This window comes from Colius striatus, chromosome 13, assembly GCF_028858725.1.
Source record: "Colius striatus isolate bColStr4 chromosome 13, bColStr4.1.hap1, whole genome shotgun sequence".
Lineage (NCBI taxonomy): Eukaryota > Metazoa > Chordata > Aves > Coliiformes > Coliidae > Colius > Colius striatus.
This window is the reverse complement of record NC_084771.1, coordinates 13,696,431-13,710,743: the sequence shown is the minus strand read 5'-3', so window position 1 is coordinate 13,710,743 and position 14,313 is coordinate 13,696,431.

The window sequence follows — 14,313 nt, the reverse complement described above, 5'->3', positions numbered from 1 at the left end:
AAAATGCTGGAAAAATTCAGGTACTGCCATGAACTTTGCAGCTCAGCCTCAACCCTGGTTAAGTGTCAACACTTCTCTACTTATGACCAGAACTTCCAAGAATTTGGAAGAAAAAGAAATATGAAAGCGAAGGCTAGTAAAAAGAAAAAAGCTTCAGTGCCTATGACGTATAGGTATTGATTTGCAAAATGATACAGAGAACAGAGCACAGTGAGCTGGGACAAATGTGCTTTAAATAAGATTTGAGGGTATGCTACATATAGTACGTGTAACATCTTGTTCATGTGCAAGAACAGACTGTGAAAGAAACAGCTTTGTGTGGGAGAAGCAACATCAAAGAGCCTGAAAGAGCTAGTGCTATAATAGGAAACATTTGCCTTTTGAGAATTATTAGTGCTGCTGGTCACTTTCTTTTTTTCCTAAAACCCTGTGAGGCAGCAGTGGGCCAGATGGGCAACAAGGAAGGGCTAACTGAGTTTATCTGGATTGTCACAGACTCCCTCCCACCCCCTTTACACCGAGTTTGCATCAGCCTTGAAGGTTATATTTGCATTGATTGGCTAACCCAAGCAAAGCAGGATGCTCAGCTTCTTGTCTTTAGCAGCATAGTTACTGAACAGGATTAGCAGCTGCCATCAAGCATGTCCTAGACATCAGCAAGCAAAACTCTTCACAGAGGCAGAGAGGAACTGAGGGTACAGGAGCGGGACAAAAAGCAATGGGTGCAGCGGAAGAGCATGAGGGACCTGGTAGGGTAAGGGACTATACAGAGCACCATAGAGGAGGAATGTCACCCATCAGGAAGGAGGAGATGGTGTGGCAGGAGGCTGGTCCTTGAGCTTGGTGTGGAGAAAGCGATGGCTTTCCTGTGAAAGTGATGATTACTCTTGTTGCCAACAGAAGGTTCGTACTGAGGAAGAAGGGTTGTGGTTGTACAGCTGTATGCAGGCAGCAAACCAGCCGTGCCACAGCCCCACATTGCAACCTGCACTTACTGGCATTCATCGAGTATTTTTTGGAGAGTAGAGAAGTTTTTCAGCCTTGCTTTGCCACAAGGACCGTGGTGCATACAGTACTTAGGATGAGCGGGTGAGCCAGCACGCACAACACGTGCGTTGGATGCTTCGGACCAACTGTGAGAAGTCAATGGCGATGTGGATGACCACAGGATGGCGTATCGTGGCTTGCAAAACACAGAAGGGTGTTCCAGCAGCCGTGCTGACAGCGGCTCGAGTGCTCCCGAGCTGCCTTCCTCCTGCTGCTTCTATTGCTAGACATTTCTAACGCTTGTTTTCTTTTCACTCATAGTGCAACCTCTTCCTTTCAGAGTAAATGCTGAGTTTCTTGGACTAGATGATCTTTCGAGGTCCCTTCCAGCCCTTGAGATTCTGTGACTCCAGAGTGAGGTTTGGACTTCATTGTACTGATAAAAAGGAAAAGGTGAATGCTCTTTGGTGATAGGAATGACACAATCCCACGCTAGAGGAGACTTTGATCGGGTGGATTGACAACCTGAAATGATGGGAAAGGCCCCACTCACAGCAAGAGAGCTTTTCCAGGAGTATGTTGCACATTGGCTCTTTTCCCAGCCCTGTGAAGTCTTTCAGAAGCATGCTGTGGCATATTTCAGTTGGTTTTAGTGAATTGTGGTGTACAAGCTGTTTTTTTTCCCCTGAAGTGCTGATGCTGCAGTGTTCCTATCAGACTGCATGCAGGAAGCATCTTTCTGCTTTTTGTCTGTGTGGGCACACACAGCCCTGGATCTGAGGGGATTTACAGCTGCTCTTGCTTTGCAACCTGCTGCACAAGGGGAACATCTTCTCCACCCAACCACGTCCCTGTGCTGCGATGTTGTGTCCAGGTGAGCACTTGGGTAAGGCTGGTCAGAACACATCTTGGTGCCTCCTGCTGCTTTTGACATAGATTGGATTGTTTACTGCACACCAAGATGCAAAAAAAAAGCAAGCCCCAAGGCTGGATGTGTGCTGTGGGATTACAGCATGAGTTTGGGAAGGTCCAACCTCTGCTTTTCCAAGCTCTGAGGTCTAATCCAGCCTAGCAAAGAGGTGGGGGAAGATGGATGAAGCTGATAGCACTGAGAGTGCTTTGAAATCTCTCCACAGCAAGCAATATGTGAGGGCTGAGCACTATCAGTACTGCTGCTTCTGGGAGTCCTGGTTTGGCTCCTGGATCAGTGGTTGGCCCTGTTGTGCCTGTGCTGCACGTAGCTTTGCCTCGAGTTGAGAGCAGTTTCTCTGCTCTTTCATAGTTTGCCTTCTCCTTTGCACGTCTCCAACAGGAAGTGCAGATTCAGCAGGCATTGTGTGCTCCAGCAGCCTGCCAGCTGCCTTGCTGAAGCTAATTCACAATTCAAGTCACTCCTGATAAGTTTGCAAACAATGTGCAGTGATTTTTGAGCTAGATAGCAGCTGAGCTGAGCTTCTCGCTTTCCAGCCTGTCAGTTGAATGAAGCTGTGCATTTACTTTGTAAAGCTCATGGGTCAGACCTGGTCTTAACATTTTGTGATGCTTCATGAATTTATGGTTTGTTTAGGGATAACTTTAAGTGAGTGTCATCATTATCATTAAAACTCTCAAATAAGTGTATGGAGGTACAAAGAGGAGCATGTGGTTAAGTGCTGGTTTAATATAAGCTAAGAATTGAACCCAGGACTTCTGCATTGCAGTTTAGTTCTTTGAGCACTGGATAATTCTGTTGCTCCCTTTATGACCCACTGAAATAGCCTGGGAATACCTCCAATGAAAACAGGAGCAACACTTTTTCTTAGCTTAACTTCACATGGCAGCCACTGAAAGTGTTCACTGAGGAACTGGCCCAGAGGAAGCGACTCTGCACTCGTGCCTCATCAGCCATGGCAGGAAACAGCGGGTCATAGTTAGAAGTGACTTACTTAAAAGCTGAGTGAGTAGTGCAGCAAACACTGAGAGAAGGCATGGTTCCATAGCTAGCAGTGGAGCCTGAGATTCTGCATCCTGGTCCTTAGCCCACTTGCTCTCTGTTGGTTCACATCTCTTCAACCAGAGAGATGACAAGGTAATGATCTACAAGATCAGGGTTTATAGGTGAGACTCTGCCCTCTCCTGATCTGTGCACAGCTCCCTCTGGAAAATGGAGTCAGTACAGAACACACTATTTAATCTTACTCAACGTGTTTTTATGAAACGAGATCCTCATGTCTTTATATCTCAGCTTGGCAGATGTCAGTAGTCACAAGGGCAGCAGCCCAGAACTGCAGGATGGGTTTGACCATTCTGTGCAAAAATTGGTACAATATGGTGACAGAAGTAGGAATATATGATGCTCCTGCCAAATGACAGCAGGGTTTTGTGTAAGCTTGGGGAAGCTTGCCTTGGTGCACTTTCCAAAGGGCAGGAGGACACATCATAGACAGAATTATGTTTTGAAGTCTATTGGTCTCTGTGTTATACCTTGGGTTACTCCTTTTTAACACCTCCATTTAGTATTGGAATTGGAAATCATAGCTGGAGAAATGTGAAAGCAATTGGGCCTAATCCATTCCTGTTGTTACTCCTTTTGTTTTCACTGGAGTTACTCCAAGGCTCAATTCAGCATATGATGAACAACTTGTTCTCCAAAGCCTGAACTTGGGGAGAGGGTTTTAGGAATGATCACACAACTCTGAGGGTCCTTCTCAAACAGCTGAAGCTCCCACAAGAGGGACAATATATGGTGAGTCTGGGTTATTGAATTTAGTACAACATTCTGGTAATAAGCCATCTAGTCATAATAAGACATTATTATTCATTAGAACAATTACTTGAATGAAACCCAATTGCTAGCTCACTTGGGATGGAAAAATCCTAGCTGTTGATCATAGTTGCCAGTTAGCTGAAGATATACTAACCATGAGCAAATGACAAATGATTCTGAGCCTGGTAATCCTGCTTCCCTTTCCTCTCATCTTTTCTGGAACCAGCCCCTCCAGGGTTGCCACTCATGAAAAGTCACAGACTTCATGCATTGAGCATCTCCGCTGCAGGCCAGGAAAGTCTCCAGAGAGGTTACAAGTCTGAGGTTAGATGGAGAACGGAGAGTGCTATATGGAGAAGCTTCACATTACTAACTGAGGTTTTGGTTTAGTTTGGGTTTAGTTGTTCTGCAGGAGGGGGGATACTTGTGTTAAGAATTAAGATTAAACTCTGCATAGATTTGCAAGAATGAATCAGTCTTCATTGCTGGTTTATTACTCCTGTGTTCCTGTGAGCCTTTGGAGGGGTCATGGCAGACACAAGATCCCCATGGTGAAATTAAGCTTTTCTTTCTTGGAGAAATAACCATTATGGTCTCTCTGGCTCATCTCATTTCAACTTAGAACACAAAGGACTCCAGGAAGGGTGCAGTGTTTGCAGAGAGAAAGCCTGGATGATTTTGTCCATTTGAAAGAGTCTTGTGAAAGTTGAGCTTCCTGCTCTTGCCTAGAGAAGAGGATTTACAACAGATGCTCCTGCTGCCTTCAGTGTGATTTGGAGGGGGGAGGACTCACCAAGCTTGCTATGCTTGGGATGCCAAAGTAGCTTTCTTCTGAGCAGCATGGGTCCTGTCAGATTAATGGCAAATCTGTGTGTCCCAGAGCTGAGCTGATGCTCAGACAGGAGATCTCCTTCTTGTTTCAGCTCTGTCACGTTGGGCTCTGCAGCTCTGCTCAAGCGGGTTTCAGTGACACAACCACAGCACGTCCTTGGTCTCCCTGAGGTTGAGCACTTCACTTGTTACCCTTTGGATAACATCTTCCTCCTCCTGTACACTTCTGACCTAGGAGTGGATGCTGGCTGCTCTCTCTATTGTTTCTCCTTCCAGACCCTCTCTATTTGCAATGAGCCAAGCTGCAGCTGGTACCCCCACAGCCAACTGCTCTGACTACCAAGGATGGTACAGGACATGCTAAGAATAGAAACAGCATTACAGGAAGAGGCATTTATAGTGTTTATTACAGCTAACTGGAAACAGAGGAAGCACTTCTCTAACATCTTAGCTAACACATCTTAGGATAAAATGTTTTCTTCAACAGTTATATACTTAGTAAGTGGGCAGGAAGAACCCTTTGCTTTTAAAACCAAAACAAAGCAACTTCCAATCTCACATTTTTCTCTCCACAACAGAAAATACAACACTAAAGCTGGTCAGCATAATCACCAATGAGATGAGGAGGTTTAGGGAGAGGGCAGAAATTTTGATGTATTCCATACGGTTCCTGACCTCAGGGCTCAGTGGAACAAACACCAGATAGCCAAGGAAAACAGAAAGAATAGTTAAAATCTTACAAACCACAGCATGGAGGGATTATCACACCAAACTTTGGTTAAAGTTCACATAGCAAAGAGGATCTCTGTCTTTCTAGGAACTGCAGCTCCTACTGTTTGTCAGGCATGCTAATCCAAGACATAATCACTTCCCCAACTTCGCTTGGTCATCAAGAGCATGGTAATTTTGGAAGACTTTAACACTAAACCGAGAATGTTACTGAGTAGCTTAAGCACAGGGGAGGAGGGGGGATGTATTTTCTCTTCAGTATCTGTATTTCTGCATACTTGGATTTTTACATTGCTTTGACAGAGCTCAAAGGTGGGACCTGCTCATCCTCCTGGCCCACAAGCCTTGACTCCTCTGAGAGCCCAGCACCAGGTAAGACTGTAGGCTTATGCCTCCAGCCCTGCTGTGCTCTGATTTTTTGACTATGTGGGATTTTGCTTCACTTCCCTTCAAGCATTTGGCTGTATGAGTTGAAGCATCTCATCTTTCACTTTGAAACTCTCTCTTCTTTCTTGCTGTTGAGCCACCTGGGAATTACAGATCCCAGGAGTTCAGAAACTAGAAGATTTCTTTTTAAAAGCCATCAAAAACTATTATCTCAGTTCCTGGAGGAGGCACATTGCAATTCATTTTCTCGAATACTGTGGTTGGGTATTCAGCCCATTTCGCCTGTAAGCTATTTCTTTTTTGCCCTATGAAGTATTTGCCTAAGGACTTTCCTCTATTCCCACATTAGTAGTAAAGACTGTGGAAAAAAACTAACTGCTCCCTAAAAAACTGAATCAAATCTGGGTGGAGGACACAGATAAGCATCCTGGCCTTGAGAGTCGATGGGTGTGTTTTGGATGACTTATTCCTCTCCGAGCGACACCATCCCACACAGTACTCATTCAATTCAGACATGAACTTTCCCAAAACAGGGAAGTTTGGATTCTGAGTTCAGCTGTGAGAGCTGAGTATCACTTTCAAGATGGATATCTGTGCCCTCCCTTGAACAAAACCACAGGTCAGTCTTGGCCATCGAGACACCAAATTTCTTCCTTGATCCTCTCCTTAAGCCCCGTGAATGCTCCCTGTCCCAGGGGGACTGTGCCCAGCCCATTTGGAGGGTGTCTGGCAGACCCATCTGCAGAGGAAAGCATGAAGAGGTGTAACTCTGGGTCAAACCCTGGCAAGTGCTGTGAATTGGGTTTTTTTCCCCTTGAACTTTGCTGAAATGCATGGCCATACTTCAGGACCTTCAAGGACTGCTTCTCTAATCTGCCCAGAAGGATTACTGCTGCTGGAAATCACGAGGGCTTGGACCAGCTATCAACTTTATCAAGGAAAGCTTCTCTCTGGCCAAGCTAGTAAGAGCTTTGCTAAGTGGGAATCTTGGGTTGAAGCTGCTCTTCTCATATTTCACAGATGGCCTCAATGAATGATTTACTAGGAGAGTAAAAGATTAGCCAGATTCCTCAAATCTCATCTCAAGTCATGTAAAGCACCAGGCTTTATTTGGGCCTAGGCAATTCCTACCTCTTCAGCCTCATTAGACTGTTTTACAGGACTAATTGCCTTGTGCTCCCTTCCCCGAGAATCAGGTGTCTCCTGGTGAGGAAGCTGAGCTCCTCACACGAGCCTCACCCACAGCTTTGAAACGTCATGCCAGTGAAGGTTTACCCAAAACCAACCAGATGTTATGTCTGTAGCTGTAGTTTATTGGAGAGGTTAGTATGCTTCTGGGAAGGAGATGGTAAAGGGAATACTCCAAATATGCAATGAGGTGTTTCCATAAAATTATCCAGAGCTTTGCAGAATCTTCCTATGGAGGAGAGCCATCACTGGAGAGTTCATGCAAGCAGGGGTTTATGCAGGGCAAAACCTCTTGCTTGAATGTTTTAGCTGGTCTCCAGGGCTCAGATGAGCTCTTCTGAGGCCAGGGAGATTACCCCACGTTTGCCTGTTACAGTTTCTCGCATTTTTCTCTTTTACGCTTGGAAGCCAGAACTCTGGGTCTGACTCTCTGTGGTGATTCCTACAGAGCCTGGCTGTTTTAAAGGACCACAGTACTGATTTGGATGTCCAAATTGGAAAAGCAGGGTTTTAAGTGGACCTGCTTTTTTTCTTTAGAGTGAGATTGTTTAAAGATCTTTGCTAAATTATTTACCAGTAGTCTCACAAGACCAACAGATCCTTTCATGTAACCATTTGCATGACTTCCATTATGCCTTTTTCTCCTGTTCTCTACATAAAAAAGCCCCAAAACCAACTATAAGATCACTAAAGAGCTTGAGGGATGGGTTACCCATTACTATTGATATATAAAGTGCACATGCTGTAAAGTGCAAAGCAGTATTGGCATGTGCTGATCTCATGTAAACAGTCCTTGGTTTATAGTGGTCAGTGATGAGAGCTCTGAGACTCACTGGAGGAATCAGCCCCTAGCAGAAATGTTTCAAATATTTGGGTTTTAGCCAAGAGGCTAAGAAAAGAGGGTTTTGTATCTTCCTTTTTCTCTGCTGTGATCTTCTTGCATACAGCACCAAAGGCATGTGAGAAACAAGGATGAGAAGAAACAGTCCTGACAGTCTTGTCCCCAAGGCATCAAAAGAGGTCAGAGATGCTCAGTCTGCCCCAGAAGCACAGGAATAATAAAAATTGCTACTTGTCTGCTTTTTGCATCACCATTTATATGTATAAATTGGGCCTGAACCTACTCCTCAGTGATCCATTTTGCCTGAACCTATGGCATAAAGGAGACAGAAGCAGCCTCCAGAGTCCCCTTGATAAAAGCTTCCCCTCCCACTTCTAAAGGCTAAAGTTTTGCCACAAGCTACAGCAGGGTCAGGAAAAAGTTCTTAAAAGTGCAGGAATACAAAATTCTGTCCTCTTCTCAGTGAAGTTCGAAATAAAACATATGTGTGCTTTTCCAGGATGGAACATCCTCTACCATCAGTGTGTGTAGTATCAATGAACTGTGCACTGGCCTCGGTTGTACACACGTTTCAAGCGTATCAGTTGGCAGAACAGATCCTGCATTATTCATTCTGAAATGACTATGTCCTTCCCACAATGCAGCTGACCTGTAGGAACAGAATATTACTATGAAACATTGTCTTAAAAGCAAATGTGATCCCTTGTTTGGTGCTTTTTTGAAGTATTTGCAAGCCTGTGTGTCTGAGGGCAACAACAAATCTCAGAGGGTTACTCACCATGGCAATTTTTGAAGATATTAAGTCACTCAGATTTTATCCATAGACTGCCAGACTAGGGGGATCCCTGGGGTTGCCTGGGTGTGATCTCTCATCAGTGACCATCAATAGTGTCAGAGCCCTGCAATACCTCATCAAAAAACACGCTTCCACTTCTCATTCCCAAGCAGATGGGGCCATTGATAAGGGTTTGAAAGGGCATAGTCAAAAATGGAGCAATTAACAGGAAGAATTCAGAGTTAGGAGAAGAGACCTAGAAGTTAATGTCTTTGATTTTTTTAATGTCACTCATTAACTTAAGTGTATGATCTTTTTGCCAGATGCACCAAATAGATGCCCAGCATCCTGACATCTTACTCTGAAAAGGCATCAGGCTATGATTCCATCCTTTTACTGTGCATCCCATCATGTCTGTGTGTTTGGAAGTCTGTGGTGGCAATAGTGAGACAGGTGTGAAATATACTGCTATAAAACCTTCCTCTTGCAGTGTTGTCTTGCTTGTGATGGTATTCTTCCTGGAAACTTATTGCCAATGTGACAGTGGATCTACTCCTACAGAAAGGGCTGTTCTCTGGATGCCTGCCCTCGTCCATGCACAGAGACAGAGAGATACCCCTTTCCAAAACCAGACAGGAACTGAAAATATAATGAACTAAAAAGGAAATGAAATTGCTAATGAATTTATGGGATGACTTAAAATGCTTATTCCTCACCAGTTTTGATTGCACTTTGTCAGGAGCCTGTCTGAGCGTGGTTGCAGCCCTGGCTCTCTGGCATGAGGATGATTGCCCAGCAGCTGAGACAGGCTAGGGTAAGAAAGGAAACAGCTGTGATCCATTTTTGGAGTATTTGCTCTTATTCATCTCTTTAAATGTATCCCAATGTAAATAAACTTTCATATCACTATATAAAATGATTGCTAAGTGGGACGGAGGAGAAGGTGTTCTGTAATGTAGTAATTTCTATCTCTTCATTTTCCTGCTTGCTCATAGAAAGAAAACCTGGCTGGTTGCTCATTTGAAAGCATTTGTAGTGGTGATGGCATAATAGATATGAAAGTTCATAAGACGTAATTTTTCAGATGAAAAAATGAAAGCTGCCTGTAAAGGATACCTGTTTGTCATGAAAACCCCTCAGTACCGTGGAACAGGTGTTTGCCTGGGATCTGCATCTCAGATGTAAAGAACTAGAACAGACATGTGCCCTGTTGTACAAAGACCACAACCCCAGAGACATGTAAATCATTCTTTATAAGGAAAAAAATCCATACAGAATGAACATGTTCTAGAAAAGATGCTTTTCAGGCTTTTGTTGCAATTTGACATATTAAAAAACATTACTTAAAATGCATAAATTATGGTCTTTTATATTCTAGTGCTCTGATAACTTCCTCTGGAGGTGGATTTGGTGCTGCTGCAAGCGTGGCTGGGTAGCCAGCGGAGTCTGTTTTGGCCAGGAACCTGTCCTCTGGTCCTACAAGAGCACAAAGGTGAAGTAGGTGGCAAAAAGTTCAGGGGAGTTTTTGAGTCTTGAGTCTTTCCTGAAGCCACTCTGTGTTTGCCTTGTTGCCTGTATCAAAGGATTTGCTGAGTTTTTGTTTGGAAATCAGAACGAAAAAGTAGTCCAAGGCTGAAGCTTCACCAGGCAGCTGGAAATTAGGAAAAAGCCAAGCTGTGATGCAAAGGTTACACAAACTTCATGCAAAGGATGAGCTCCTGGAAAGTCTCCCCCTGGTCATCTTGATGTGCTTTTATTTTACACACTGTATCTTTGCCATGGCTTCAAACACAGCATTTGGCTTAAATGTGACCGGGTTGCTCGGGAGGCCGTCACACAAAGGTCTTTTAACAAAACAGAGGGACTGCCACAAAGTTCAGGTCAGAGAAATAATCCCCCTTGAGCTCCCTGTGAGCCTCCCTGTAGGTATATTTTTAGCAGTGACTCTTTTTTGTTCATTCTGAGTCAGGATATTGTGCAGTGGGCTGCCGGCCATGCCACGCTGCGCCAGTGCATCACGAGCGCAGAGCATGTCTGCAGGGAAGAGTTTACCTAAGAGGAATTTCCCTAACTTTGGCAGATTCAGACATTTCTTCCCATCCTTCCTTCCTTCTCTCTGTTTTTTGGTTGTTATTTCAAATGAATAGGGCAGCAAACCTTGTCAATAAAGGATGACAAAAATACGGTGGGCTCAGGTGTGTGCAGGCACAGGAAAAGGGAAAGAATGTTGCACCAAGTGTTCAAAACTTTGTTTCTTTGCCAGAGATCAATTTCCAGACATCAGTTTAGTTGTACTAGTGATGCATTTAAGTGTGTTTCTCTGTTCAGTAATATATTCCCTCCAGAGCAGCTCTGGAGCAGCTGTTATCTCCAGGCTCTCCACAGGATGAGGTCTCTGGGTCAGAAACACTCTGTCTTCCACCAGCACTTCCCTCCAAAGTGTTCTGGACATCAGTGACCTGTCTTCAGGCAAGGTGAGTTCCAGGCTTCAAAGTACTTTAAGCTCAGTTGGTGATGCAGAGGCTGGAGAAAGCCATTGTGTCTGGAGACTCAGCACTGTCCCTTGTCACATCTCAGCTGAAAACAACACCAACTTTGCTGCAAGGAGCTGTGCTTGGCTGCTATGTACTCACTGTAGCCTGCATAAGCCACTGCTCCCATGCACTCAAACACAGACATCTTATTGTCTTTGAGGTGGTGCAAGGTTTTCCCTTGCCAAGGTCTTCAGGTACTAATTCATGTACGTGCACCCACAGCTTGCAGGGTGCCCATGGCAGGCTGAGACATCAGGGTGAGAGACAGAAGGAGGTGAGCCTTGACTTTGTTGCTGCTTAACGACAGAAATTGGTTTTAATGTAATACTTATTGTCTTGGGCAGCCTTCACTTCACCAGTACACAGTTTCAGAATGCTTTAAATTAAGTCTGGAGGCTAAAAGTGTGTTAGTCATTGCCCATACATCTTAGGCAATGCAAGGCTCTCTAAAGTTATTGTTAGCATGAGGCATCTGGTTTATGTTTATAATGATTTATTCAATGATGGGAGACAGGTAAGGAACAATCATGGAAGACAAACTAGAAAAGACTGGGGGTTTCAAAGCTCTGAAGCTATTGTTAAATCAAAGTTGTCTGACTTCAAAAGGCTTATGTAACTTGATTAGATTATTTAAACAATATACAATGCTCACAAAGTTGGCAGATATTGTGAGAGGCAGAGTTGGTAAGCACAGCCTGCTCTGGAGGTCCCCTGTCCCTTCTAAGTGCAAGATCTTGCTCTTGTGTCATGACTCTGGCTTTTTCTTTTGAGGAGATTCTAGCTGAGGACTTCAGCTGCCTGTGAGAGCCAGGGCACAGAAGGATACATTGTTTTTTTCAGTGTTAGAATAATTCAGGAAATCCTTTCTTTGGAAGGTTCTAATGCTTCCATACTTTGAACCAGGGACCTGAAATCCAATGGGGGAAGATAGGCTTTGTGCTAAAAGACAGATGCCTTGCTGTTGCCATAAGGATCTAACCTCGGTTGCTTCAGTTTTATATCCTCTGAAAAAGCCTAGTTTGTGTATGTGCAGCAGGGCTTTGCAAGAGCTTAGCTAAGATTAGAGTCTCTGTTTGTGTCTCCCACTGCTTGGCCCTCACTGGCCTGCTCAAGCGGTGAAGTTGGGCTGTCCTGGTAAGGACTAGCTCCTGCTAAGAGCAGGACTTTGGCAGGGAGAAGAGAAAGCCCATCCACTGCCAGATGCTGGAGCAGAGATGGGGACTGTGCTTGCAAGCAGGAGCTGATGTGACAGGGCAGGTTGAGAACGGTGATGGATTTGTGCCTGTTTGATCCCTTCTCCCCAGCCTGATGGGGTATTGCCTTCCTCTCCTGCCAGAAAATAAGGGTGGCACTCACCAGCTGTGACCCTCATTTGCCCCATCCAGGTACAGATGGAGGCAGAGGGTAACACATTGCTGCTGCAGACAGCCTCAGGCACTCAGTGGGACAAAAAGGTGTATCTGGAAATCTTCAACTCCTCCTCCAGCTGAACACACGTTTGTTCATCTTACCCACTTTGGATAAGAGACACTGTCCTGGGTTGCAGCTGATGTGCTCAGCAAGTGCAATTCTCCACAGTGCCAATCCCAAGCTGCTGGGCAGGGGCTTCTCAGTTTTCCTTCCTGGCACAGAGTGGATAAATCATTGTTATTGCTTTGTCCTCTGCCTTGTTTCAGAGCAATCTGGTTCCCGTTGCAGCGACATGGTGCTGGGCAGCCAGAGGTGCCAGCTGCCCAAGCAGCCAGGAGATTTCCAAGGCCTGCACTCTTCCTGCAGGATGAAAACCAGGTCTAGACAATTGTAACTGCACACAGACACAGATTTACTTCTCTTTTTCTACTTTGACCCAAGGGATGACCCAGCTGAGGTCCTGCCAAGGAAGGTTTTTCAAGCAAATATGGATTCGGGGGCAAAAACAGAGAACTTTCCAGGGCTCTGCTGTAAACTCTGCACACCTGTCTTGCCAGGTTCAGCCAGCCCTAGGTGGCATCACCTCCTGGCATGTGCAGCAGGGCCAGAGTGATGTGCTTTCCCCACAGGGACAAGTTGTTGGGAATGATCAACATCAGCCAAACCTGCAGCCACCCTGAACTGGAAACAACTAACCCACATTTTACACTGGTGCCATTCACATGGAGCAAACCCTACCTGCACTGACCAGCCTGATGCTTTTTGCCCTGGCCAAGGCACCATCTGACAAGCATCCATGGGTGGGGGAAGAGCAGGGGGATGAGCAGGACAAGCCTGGGTTGGCTTCGAGTGAAGCGCACACCGTGTCACACGTATGGTGTGAGGACTGAACCGCCCCTCAGTGTGCAAAGTTTGTGGAGCTGCTGGAGGAAAGCCAGCAGCCCAAGTCTGCTTGAGTTAGAGAAATGTCCCAGTGCTGGATCCACCCAGCTCAGCTAGAGCAGGGCTGCTTGGCCAGACGACAGGCCTGGCTCCCTCTCCGAAGTGGACGAGTGCCAAAGGGGATTTTTAATTTCCAGATGCTTTTAAAATAAAAATAAAGCCTCTGCTGTAAACTGGCTTTGAATGGATGCCTGTCCTTCAGCCAGATCCTTGACTGATACGGGATAGATGACTGGGCAATAAAACCTTTCATTGCAATCTGGTGCATGGTGAGTGCTGGGGAGCCCTGGGCTGAAGTGGGGAGCCCTGGGCTGAGGTGGGCAGCCAGGCTGTGGCTCCCTGCATGGCTCCCTCCCCACCACAGTGCAGGGCAGTGTATCCCCACAGAAACATCTTTACACGCTTTTCACTTCTTTTTTGTTCCTTTGAAGGGAGGAGGAAATGCTTTGGGAGAAGATGGCTGGCAATAGCTGTACAGAAATGAAAAGCTTTGGGGGAAATATTGTCCTGGACATGCTGTAAAGTGCTGCTGGGAGCTGGGCAGGGCTGGTGACAGGGTGACACTGCAGGACCCCTCACTGTGCACCTTGCTTCAGAATCACAGAAAGGTGAGGGCTGGAAGGGACCTCTAGAGATCACCCAGTCCAACCCCTTGCTAAAGCTGATTCCCCTCTGTCATTTCTAAGCCAGCCCTGTGTGAATTCCTCTGTGAGCAACTGCAACCTGGCAGCTGCCAATCAGTATAACAAGAATGATGGATTAGTTTCCAGCATCTGAAGTAGCTCCCAGGGCAGCCAGCCAGCCCTGCTCCAGGGCCCTGGGAGCTGGGACAATTCCTTTGCAGCCCGCTGTAACCCACATTTTACAGGTACACCAGGCATTTGGGCATCACAAGCCTGTAGAGATGTCTGTTTACCATAATCTCATGCCTAGAGTGCAGCTG